Below are 12,079 nucleotides of genomic sequence, written 5' to 3'. Positions count from 1 at the left end.
TTTTATGGTAGGCAGGTAATGATAATAGTGTTGAGTGTCTCGATACCTTTCTATGGATATATGAATGGTTGGAATCAGAGATGTATCAGGTAAGTTATAGCCTTCGGAAGAATTAGAGTTTTGGGAAAAGCCCTAGTACTCACGGCATACCACACGACATACCGAAGAGAAGGAACTATCCAAGGCGTAGCTGGAGGAATGCGTAACGTATGTGAGATGTTGGATCGGGGTGCGTGGCCTCGTATGCAGGGTGTATGAGAAGGTACGGTCGGCATACGAGGGTCAGATTGAAAACCCTAAATCCAAGGGTTGTACCCTATATAAGCATACTTAAGTCATTGAGACTAAACCCTAACAAGCCTCTATAACCCTGTTTCATCCTTTAACCTCATATTTCCTTGTGAGAGTGTTTCTTGAGCTGAGAAAGTGTATTGGTGGCCATTTTAGAGATCATCCAATAAGGAGAAGATAGTGAGCAAGCTTGGTGTGGCATTGAGCTTCAAGATCCTGCATCTAGATCATTTTAAGGAGCTTCGGGAGGTATAAAGCCTTAACCTTTCCATCTTATTCATTAGATTGAGTTAGGTTTTGTTATATTGTCCTCTTTTAAGTTCATAAGTCATCTCTTGGGAGTTTGAGCAACTCCAAAGCTTAGAAAGAATATATATGAGGTCCTTTAGCTCGTCCATATCATAAAAATGCAATCTTTTTGGGAGTTTTGATCTAATGCATGAGTTAAGGCCATTTTCATGGAAGTAAAATGTCATTTTTGGAGTTTGGGTTCATTTGGGGTATGTGAAGTCACCAAGTCAGTAAATTTATGTGTTTAGACGTTATTTGGGACTCAGATCTATGGTTTAGAGTTATAGTTTAAGCATTACATGCTTAATGGAAAAAGTAGGATTAAGAGGGATGTATGTTGGGTGTACAAGATAGTACATGCAGCGTACAAGCCATTAAGCGAGTATGCGCAGTGTACTACTAAGTACGCCATGCGTACTTAGTCAGATTGGAATTCGTATATGTGGGCTTCGGGTTGGGCCATTTCTTGGACTAGGTTGCTATGGACCCTCGTGGGCCAATTGGAAACAGGATTATGGACTAGGGAAATTATTGGGCTTTAGTATAAGGCCCATTGGAAAGATTTGTCCCCAATTTGGAAAATTGGGCCTTATGTGGGCCATAACTGGGTTTTGATAACTATTGGTTATTGGACCATTGGAATTCTAAGTGTGTTGGATTGAAACGAGAGATTAGGCCTCATACCAAGACCCATATAGAGGTTTGGCCCAATTTGGAAATTTTGGCCATTGATTAATTAGTTGGCCTTTAGGCCTTTCAAATTATAGTTTGGAACATAGTTTTGAACAGTGATAGGTTAGGGGTAAAATGGTCTTTAATCCTGTGTATGAAATTATATTTATTGACTAGAACCCAATTGCTAATTGAGTGTCACTTGGTATTATAAGTTTGGGGAGTTGTCAGGGCACCAGCTAGGGATTTCGTTCAGAAAGCTTTTGCAATCGAGGTGAGTCTCCTCACCACACCAATGGGTCGAAGATACCAAGGCCGGCCCATTATGTGTTATGTGGTATGCTAGTTGATTATGTGGTATGTGATATGCTAGTTGTCTTTGTGATACTTGCATGGAAAACCCCAGGGGGAGCCCGTGGCACTTGGATGTCAGGCCATGTGGGGGAGCCCATGACATTCCAGGTAAAGACCATGGGGGTGCCCATGGAACTTGGTTATAAGACCATGTGGGGGAGCCCATGGAATTCCAATCAACTCCATTAAGGAGCCCATGACACATAGGTGTAAGACCCTAGGGGAGCCCACGACATCCTGGAGTAAGAACCTGGAGGGAGTCCATGTCATCCTTATTTGTTTATATGCATGGCTTATGTGATGATGTGGATTATGTGGGGTATGTCTTGGGGAACTCACTAGGCTTCATTCTTATAGTTTTGTTTATGGTTTCAGGTATCATCGGTTTGGAAAGGAAGGCCCAACTTGATCGCAGCGCACACACCCGTGTTTTCCGTAATATGTGGTTTTGAGATGTACTCTGATAAATGTTTTTAATTAGCAATGATTTGGAATGTTGAATTAAACGATATCTGTGTTTTGACTATAAAAAATGAAATTTTTACCCTTGATTTTTGAATCGTTACAAGTTGGTATCAGAGCCTTGGTTTGAGGGATTCGGACATACTTTTTTGGTGTGTCTAAACTCAAACTGAGGATTTGTAAAGTTTTCAAAAGAAAAAAATGGTTTCAAGGAAAGACTTTTCGAAGACAAGAAAGGGTGTCGCACATGCAATCGGCCGAGCTCAAGTAAGTTTTACCCAGAATACCCACATATGTAATATTTTATGACTTTATTTATTAATCTGTGACTTGCATGCTAGTTAGGGCTAGGAGTGATGCCTTCGTATGTATATTGTATGAGCTAGTAGACTTGCATGCTAGTGATGATTATTTAACGATAGATTCGATGGGTTTGAGCCATAATAGTTTTCCTATGTGCACATGCAAACCCTATTGCTTGGATCTAGGTTTCTCTAATTAAACATGGTTTGTATCCAAGACTTTGAATCATAGATCTAGTGTAAACAAACAATTCATAACATATGAAATCAGATCTAGAAGAATACCTTGAGTTACTTGCTTGAAAACTTCTTTTCATTGGAGCTTAGAGTCACAATTGTCACTCCTCTAATTGTCACACCCCCAAACCAAGGATGGCGGAAACGTCCGGGGGTGGAGGACTTCATGTATAGCATCATAACCACAATTTCAATAGTAATTCAAGCAAACACAACCAACATATATATAATTGAAAAGTTACATCACTTGCATGAATTACATGTTTCAAAATCAATTACAATATGTTGTCAAAATATGAAAAGTTTGACGCCTCAACGTCCCATCCTCAAAAGCACTTGGTAACACGATTAATGCTTTCCTGTGAATACAAGTTGTTTGAAAAGTGTCAACACAAGGGTTGGTGAGTTCATAAGCTTTTATTAATAATCTTATTAGAAGTCTTTCACATGTAAATGTCGCGTTGTTTCAGAAAAATCCGATATTTTCCTTGAAATCCGAAAAATGTAGCCTTACAACCAAAGACTAGAATGTATGAAAAGTCATCGTTTCTTAGTAGGAATGTTGTGAGTTTAAAATGAATTGGAAAGTAAATTTATTTTATCAACCTAAAACCTACTTTGGTTTTTATGCAACCCCGTAAACTTTATGAATTGTTGTCTCCCTAAGTGAGTCGTTATAATCATACTGTGACTATGTGAACCTGCCACAACGTTTCTCAGGCGTCGCGAAAATGAAATGACATTTGTCACCCGTAGACCTGCAGGTCCCACTGTAGCTAGCAGCAAGGTGTGGGGTGTCAAACCCAATATAGATCTATATACAAGTATCACGTTCTCCCTCAAGGAGATTCTGATTATAACTACCAGGAATTATATCCCGCACTCGGACGTACGGGGAGAGAGAGAGAGAGTCTCACAACATAGGTTAACAAGTTTACTTGAAATGTGTGTGAATATAAATCTTTCTTGTATGAATGTACCCTTTTTGTACGAGTGCGTTGAGTGATGTATCATAAACTATACCTATTATAGTTTATCTAAAATGTATGTAATATGTATGAATTCTTTTATGGAAATGTATTAGTATTGTGAATTTATCAAACTATACATTTTATAGTCTAATAATACGTGTTCCAAAATGAATGAATAATATTTAATATTTAATATGAATGTCTTAATTCCAGTTCATAATGATAAACTAACACGGAAACACATTCAAATATTAGAACTTATGATTATACACTTTGCTCAACATAATACAAAGTGTTATGATATTTACATGCTGTTGGCTAACTTTAGCCATTCTGCCCTGTATTTGGAAAAATCATAGAAAAATCATACGAAGTCGAAAACTAGATCCGTAAATTCTGAGAGTTCACAAAATGTGTCTAGTTTGCTCATAAATTTTATCTCAATTTATAATGACCTCTAACTTGGGTGAAAAAGTCCAAAATCACAGACTGGTCCGGATTGTTGTTTGAAATGATAGGCAGTTTTGTAAAAATCGCCATAAATTGTAGAAAAATCGTATGGAGATGTGCAAGTAGCCATTTTAAAGCTAAAAACTTGAACTATTTGCACCTTGTACAGTTTTGAAAACAAAAATGTGTAAGATGCCCAAAACAGTCCGTGAATGGAGTTGAACTTTTCTGATGAAGGCTGTTAGAAAACTTTTGATAGGTTCTTAGTGTTTTAACTTGTATTCACCCCCTGAAAACTTGAGAAATCATGAAAATGTAGGGGTATGAACTCACCTTGAGTGATTTCAGTAGATGATTGTTGAAGAATGGAAGTGTTTAATTCAAGAACACTTGGAGATGCCTTGAAGGTTTTCGAGAATCTAACATCATAGTTAGGGAGTTTGTGTAAGCAACCAAAGATTTGAGTAGAATGAAGTGAAATAATAATAGGGAGGATGAATTTTTACTTACTAAGTGTGGAAGAACACTTGAATCCAGCCTTGGATCTCGAAAATTTGTGTAGAAGAGTTTGAGAGAAAAAGTGATGTTTGTTACTTAGTGGAATGAGAGAAATGAGAGAAAGTGAGGAGTGTGGTTGATTGTTCCAGCTCAAAAACGTGGGAGTGAGTGAAATTTGAGTGTAAGGGAACATTGAAGTGACATAGGTAAGGTGGGGAGGTATGGCTGGTCATAGAGTGGGTGTGGGGTGGTTGCTTGTGACTTTGATTTTTTTTTTTTTTTTTTTTTTTTTTTTTTTTTTTTTTTTTAACTTGCAAGGCACAATGGAATATATTACTCCTATAAAGGAAATTGACTCAATCAAGGACGATTTCACAATTAAAGTTCGGATCATACGTCTTTGGACTCAAAAGTCAAGAACAATGTCTTATAATTGTCTATATCCCATTTTTAGTAATTTATTCTCAAAGAACAATGCTATAATCTGTAATTTATCATCTTTTAGTTTAATTTTCTAAATATATGTGTGGTTGTCTATGTGTGTGTATCTCTTTAAAAATTCTACAATTTCATCATTTTATGACCCCCATTTGCGACGTTGAGTATTTATTTCCAAAAATGCGAAACTCCAGGGACAATATTTGAAATCTTCTGTTTTCTTCCCCAATTCGCATTCTACTGTGAAATACTTCGCATCTTCATTCTTACACCCTTCGCATCCCTTCGCATTAATCACCTTCGCATTTTAACCTAATTAATCAAATGCGATTCACAAAATTTTTCATTCCAGATGCGAACACAGTTTAGTTCTTGAACTCTAAACTTGCGAAATCAAAAATTCATATGTTGAACCCATATGCGAATATTAACCCAATTGACTTCAAATTGATTCATAGATGCGAACACTCGATTGTTTTACTTTCGCAAAATGAGCATCAACAACTCCACAATCGAGTTTTTAAATTCTTGCAAACAACAATTTCATAGTCCTTGACTTCGCGTTTTTCTTCACGAATCATCCCTCAATCATCAATCCAATTGCGAATCAAAAACTCATATGTTCTTGCTTTATCGATTCATCGACTACACTCATACAAATGCGAACAATACTCAATTTCAAAATCGATTGAAACTTATAGCAAAGCTAAATCCAACTTCGCATTAATCACCTTCGCATTTTAACCTAATTAATCAAATGCGATTCACAAAATTTTTCATTCCAGATGCGAACACAGTTTAGTTCTTGATTAGTACGAAGGCTTAGGAAATTTTTAACACAAACTTTTCTCCTGTGATGTTTTCCCATTAACATAGCAAGTTATACAATACGAACATAACACTAACCCTAATACACAAGGTTTAATAGAGTTGACCGGCTTGACTTGATGACTTGACTTGACTCAAGATTGACGATTGTCACATCTTCCCCCCGTTAGAGGGAATTTCGTCCCGAAATTTAAATTCGGCTGGGACTTCAAGGGTTTGGGAAAAGATGTGGATACTTTTGCTTCATTTGATCTTCACGTTCCCAGGTAAATTCAGGCCCTCGTTTCGCGTTCCAACGAACCTTCACTATGGGAATGCGACTTTGTTTTGTTCTCTTGATCTCTCGATCCATGATCTCGACGGGTTCCTCCACAAAGTGGAGATTCTCATTAACTTCAATTTCTTCGAGTGGTATTACGAGTGTCTCGTCAGACAGACACTTCTTTAAGTTGGACACGTGGAAGATAGGGTGCACATTACTAAGTTCTTGTGGTAGTCGGAGTTTGTACGCCACCGGACCAATCCTAGCAAGGATCTCGAACGGACCGATGTACCTTGGGTTTAGTTTCCCCCGTTTACCGAAGCGTATCACCCCTTTCCAGGGGGAAACTTTTAGTAGTACCCGGTCTCCGACCTGGAATTCTAAAGGTTTGCGTCGCTTATCCGCGTAACTCTTTTGTCGATCACGAGACGCTTTTAGTCTTTCCCGAATTTGAATGATCTTTTCTGTGGTTTCCCTTATGATTTCCGGCCCCGTAAGGGTGCTATCAGGGACTTGCCCTCTGGCTAGCTGAGTATCTCCAACTTCGGCCCAACACAGTGGCGACCTACACTTGCGGCCGTAGAGAGCTTCGAATGGGGCGACTCTAATGCTAGTGTGATAACTGTTATTATAAGAGAATTCGATAAGCGGTAGATGGGTATCCCATGCCTTACCAAAATCTATCACACAGGCTCTCAGCATGTCTTCCAACGTCTGGATGGTTCTCTCGCTTTGTCCGTCCGTTTGTGGATGGTAGGCCGTACTCATGTCTAACCTGGTTCCCAGAGACTTTTGTAGGGACTGCCAGAAACGCGAGGTGAATCTACTATCTCGATCCGAGATAATGGATGTTGGTACACCATGTAGTCGTACGACCTCCTTAATGTACGTCCTGGTCAACTTTTCCATCTTGTCTGTTTCCTTTATTGGCAGGAAGTGCGCGGACTTGGTCAATCTGTCCACAACCACCCATATGGTATCCATCCCACCTGATGTCTTAGGCAGTTTGGTTACGAAGTCCATGGTTATTCGCTCCCACTTCCACTCGGGTATATCTGGTTGCTGAAGTAGTCCTGATGGCTTCTGATATTCCACCTTGACCTTGGCGCAAGTGAGGCACTTGCTCACATAAGTAGCAACTTCAGCCTTCATGTTTGGCCACCAGTATAACCTTTTGAGGTCTAGATACATCTTATCTGACCCCGGATGAATGGAGTATCGAGTCTTGTGGGCCTCATCCATTACAACGTCTCGGTATCCACCGAACTTCGGTGTCCAGATTCGATTCATGAGATAACGAGCTCCATCCCCTCTGACTTCCAAGTTCTTATCCATCCCCCTTAGTGCTTCGCTTGCCACGTTTTCTGGTTTCAGGGCTTCAAATTGGGCGTCCTTGATCTGAGTGGCCAGTTGGGAGTGGATGGTCATGGCTAGGGATTTTGCTCGGCGACCCGAGTATTCTTTCCTGCTTAAGGCATCGGCTACTACATTAGCCTTGCCTGGGTGGTAGCGAATTTCACATTCGTAGTCATTCAGTAATTCCACCCATCTTCTTTGGCGCATGTTTAGTTCTTTCTGATTGAGAATGTGTTGAAGACTTTTGTGATCAGTGAAGATGGTGCAGTTGGTGCCGTAGAGGTAGTGCCTCCAAATCTTCAGGGCGAACACCACAGCTCCCAATTCAAGGTCGTGGGTTGTGTAATTAACTTCATGTGTCTTCAGTTGTCTTGATGCATAAGCGATGACTTTTCCCCTTTGCATGAGCACACAGCCGAGGCCTTGATTTGAAGCATCGCAATACACCACAAAATCGTCAGTTCCTTCTGGAAGAGACAAGACTGGTGCGCTGCATAGGGCTTGCTTTAGTGTCTGGAAGGCGGCTTCTTGTTTATCTTCCCATTCGAACACCACCCCTTTCTGAGTCAAGGTGGTGAGAGGCTTAGCGATTTTGGAGAAGTTTTGTATGAATCTTCGATAGTAGCCTGCGAGTCCTAAAAACTGTCGGATTTCTGTCGGCGTTGTAGGTGTTGACCAATCTTCGATTGCTTTGATCTTCGAGGGGTCCACATGTATTCCTTCTTTGCTTATTACGTGGCCAAGGAATCCTACTTCTCGGAGCCAAAATTCACACTTTGAGAATTTAGCGTAAAGCTTTTCGGTCCTTAAAACCTCCAGAACTAGTCGTAGGTGATGTCTGTGCTCTTCTTCGCTCCTCGAATAGACCAGGATATCGTCGATGAATACGATGACGAATTTATCCAAGTAGGGTCGACACACTCGATTCATCAAATCCATGAACACCGCGGGCGCGTTAGTTAACCCGAATGGCATCACTACAAACTCATAGTGCCCATAGCGAGTTCTGAATGCCGTCTTGGGGATATCCTCTTCTTGAACTCGCAGTTGATGATAGCCCGACCTCAGGTCGATTTTTGAAAAGTAGCTGGCTCCTTGGAGCTGGTCGAAGAGGTCATCGATTCGGGGTAGGGGATAACGGTTCTTGATAGTGAGTTTGTTTAGTTCTCGATAGTCTATGCACATACGAAAAGAACCATCCTTCTTCTTTACAAATAAGACTGGTGCTCCCCAAGGTGAGAAGCTTGGCCTGATGAACCCTTTGCTCAATAGTTCATTCAATTGGCTGGATAGTTCTTGCATTTCTGCCGGTGCTAAGCGATAGGGAGCCCTGGCGACGGGGGTAGCTCCTGGGATTAAGTCGATCCGAAATTCGACTTGTCTTGCGAGTGGTACACCAGGCAGATCGTCTGGGAAAACATCAGGGAAGTTGCATACTTCTGGAATTTCTTTGATGTCCTTCACCTCCTGTTTCTTATCTATGATGTGGGCTAAGAAAACATGGTATTGCTTTCGGAGGTACTTTTGGGTTTTAACACAAGAGATGATTTGTAGGTTCGCACTAGGTTTATTGCCATAAACGGTGAGAACGTTGCCATTCGGCAGATTGAGGCGGACGGTCCTTTCGTAACATAGAATGTCGGCACGATGAAGGCTTAGCCAATCCATACCAATGATTATATCGAAGCTTTTTATGGTGACCGGCATAAGGTCGATTTTGAACAAATGGTTGTCTAGAGTGAGAGTACACCCTATGTAAATATCATTAGCGCGCTCAACTTTTCCATTTGCCATTTCTACGATGTAAGAATCTTCTAGTGGTTGAGAATTTTGCTTAAGTATATGTTTGAATTGGTGACTTACGAAACTTCTTTCTGCCCCACTATCGAAAAGTACGCATGCATAAGAGTTATTGAGGAGAAACGTACCAGTAACCACAGAGGGATCCTTGACTGCTTCTCCCTGCCCTAAAGTTAGGACCCTCCCTACACCCCCAGCATTAGGGGCTCGTGCCTTGGGGCAGTTCCTCCTGAAGTGTCCCGTTTCACCACACCCATAGCAGGCCTGGCTTGCTCCAGTGTTGGCGGTCGTAGCGACTTGTGTGGCGGGTTGGGTAGTCGTTCTACAGAATCGTGCAGTGTGCCCCTTTCTGTTACAGTTATTGCAGTGTAACTCACGACAAGCACCGTTATGGTGGTAGTTACACTTGTTGCACTTGGGAAGAGTTCCTGTATACTGTTTCGGTGGCGCTGGAGCGGCAGCAGTAGTGGCGGCGCGAACAGCAACAATCGGTTGCTTTTTGGCGGGGTCCTGAATTGGTTGTTTCCTTTTATTTCCCCAGAACTTCCTCTTGTTGTTCCCTCCTTTTGTTCGGTCGGTGGTGGTTATCACGGTACCACGGCTAGCCCTGTGATCTATGAGTTGTTGTGCCAATTCCTTGGCACTCTCAAAGGTAGTGGGTTTCGAGGCCAAGACACTATCTTGAATCTGGGATGATAGGCCCCAGAGATATCGTTCCACCTTTTTCTCTTCTGGAGTGACCATTGTTGGACAGAGGAGTGCTAGGTCGTTGAAACGGGCAGTATAAGTTTCAAGATCAGTGCTTGTCATCCTGAGGTTCCAAAGTTCTTCTTCAAGTTTTTGTATTTCGCCCCTCGGGCAGTATTCCTTCAACATTAGAGCTTTCAAATCCTCCCAGCTGATCGCGTTAGCTACTGCAGGAGTAAGTGACTTAACTCGGCCATTCCACCAAGTGAGTGCTTTTCCAGTGAAAGTGAATGCCGCATACTTGACCTTGCTCGCTTCGGGACAAGCGCAGATTTCAAAAACTGCCTCGGTCCTTTCGAACCATTGCACCAGTGTGATGACGCCCCCGCTTCCATTGAAAGGATCGGGTTTGCCATTCGTGAAGTCTTTGTAAGTGCACTCCCTCGTACGCCCCGTGCTGTCCCCATGAATGGAATTGGTAGCTCCGGATCCAGAACCGCCGGAACCATGGGTTCCCATTTGCGACATTGCTGCCGCCACGGCTGCCGTCACTGCAGCCTGGAACATTGCAGGATCAAACTGCGGAGGTGGTGGTGGAGGCGGCACTGGGTTGTTGGAAGGCCTTGGTCTTTTCCTTGGTGGCATGGTTCCGTCATAAAAAAAATGACTAGTCGGTAAGACTTCAATAGTGATAACGAGTCGAGTGTTACTGGTTTCATCCCTCTTGTATTTTATCATAACTTTATTATTCGTAATTGTTTGTGTGATCAGGTTATGATGTATAGTGTCCAACATTCAATAAATAAAATACATGCCAAATTTCATTGATAACTTTTAGTACATAACGCTTAGAGAGAAAAGTTTGACCTCATAGGGGTCTACATTACATCGTTACAAAAGGTAGTTTTTTTTTTTTTTTTTTTGGCATTACAAAACCCCTTTGAATAGTGTAATCACATAATCGCAGGGTCGACCTACATACGAGGAGTAGCACCAACGCGTACTCATAAAATTCTACTACCTAGACGGGAGAATAGCAACGAGCTCTAATCACTGCGACCCTTCTTTGACGGAGGCTGCGATGATGTCGATGCGCCCTGTAGTTCCGCCAATTTGCGTTCGGCTGCAACCATTCTCTCTTCGAGTGCCATGTATCTTTCCCGATACTCTCTTGTTTCTGCTTGAGCCGCGAGAAGGTCTCTAATGAGTTGGTCTCGGTGGTGGGAGTCTCGTTCCAGGTTTCTGGTGCGATCCGTAGCAGACTGTACAATGGCACTTAACTCCCGGACCTGATCTGTCGTTGTCCTACCACGATCATCCATTCTTGCCATTCGTTGTATCGTGACGGGGAGAGCCCTATCAGCCGGTCCACCATGAGTGAGATCATAGTAACCTCGTTGGTAGCCATATGGTGACCGTTGGCGTTGTTGTCGGCTCCATCTTTCGATCGTTGTTACCCAAGGGGGTTCAGGTCCATTGTAACCAAAACGGTGCGCGGGTACCCTCGCGATGTAGGGAGGGTTGAATACTTCTGGTGGTTCCTCCGCTTCGTTCCCAACCATGACTACCTCATCACCTTCCTCTTCTTCCTCTTCTTCCTCTTCTTCCTCTTCTTCTTCTTCTTCCTCTTGTTCGTCTTCCTCCTCGGGCTCCTCCTCGGGATCCTCCTCGGGATCCTCTTCGGGATCTTCCTCGGGATCCTCTTCGGGATCTTCCTCGGGTTCCTCTTCGGGATTCTCCTCGGGCTCGTCTTCAATCCATCCCGCGTTTCCCTGATTGGGAAAGTAGGGGTCCCCGGGTATGTGAAATTCGGCCATGTCGTCTGCACGAGAAACGGGGTTAAGAAGTATGTATCGGAAAATAATAATTTGGCGCTATAGAAACGTACAAATACTCCTATAGTATTTTTAAATGTTTATATTTGGTTCTTAGCGTGTTCTTTATGGAGTGTTATTAGGTTTTCAGATTTGTCGCTCATTACGACTATTCCTTAGTGTGCGTAAGTTACTTCTTGGACGGATATAGTTGATCAGGCTATATCCTTCCCAGAACTGATTACACATGCTAAGGCGTATTAATAATGTTCGACTCCTCCTCTTTCAATTTACGTTCTCCCTAGTTATGACACCATGCTAGTATAGAATGCATGCAAGTATACTTTAAAACAAGAAATTATTTGT

The sequence above is a fragment of the Lactuca saligna genome, chromosome 2, assembly GCF_052625555.1.
Source record: "Lactuca saligna cultivar CGN05327 chromosome 2, ASM5262555v1, whole genome shotgun sequence".
Classification (NCBI taxonomy): Eukaryota; Viridiplantae; Streptophyta; class Magnoliopsida; order Asterales; family Asteraceae; genus Lactuca; species Lactuca saligna.
This window is presented reverse-complemented; position numbering follows the sequence as displayed.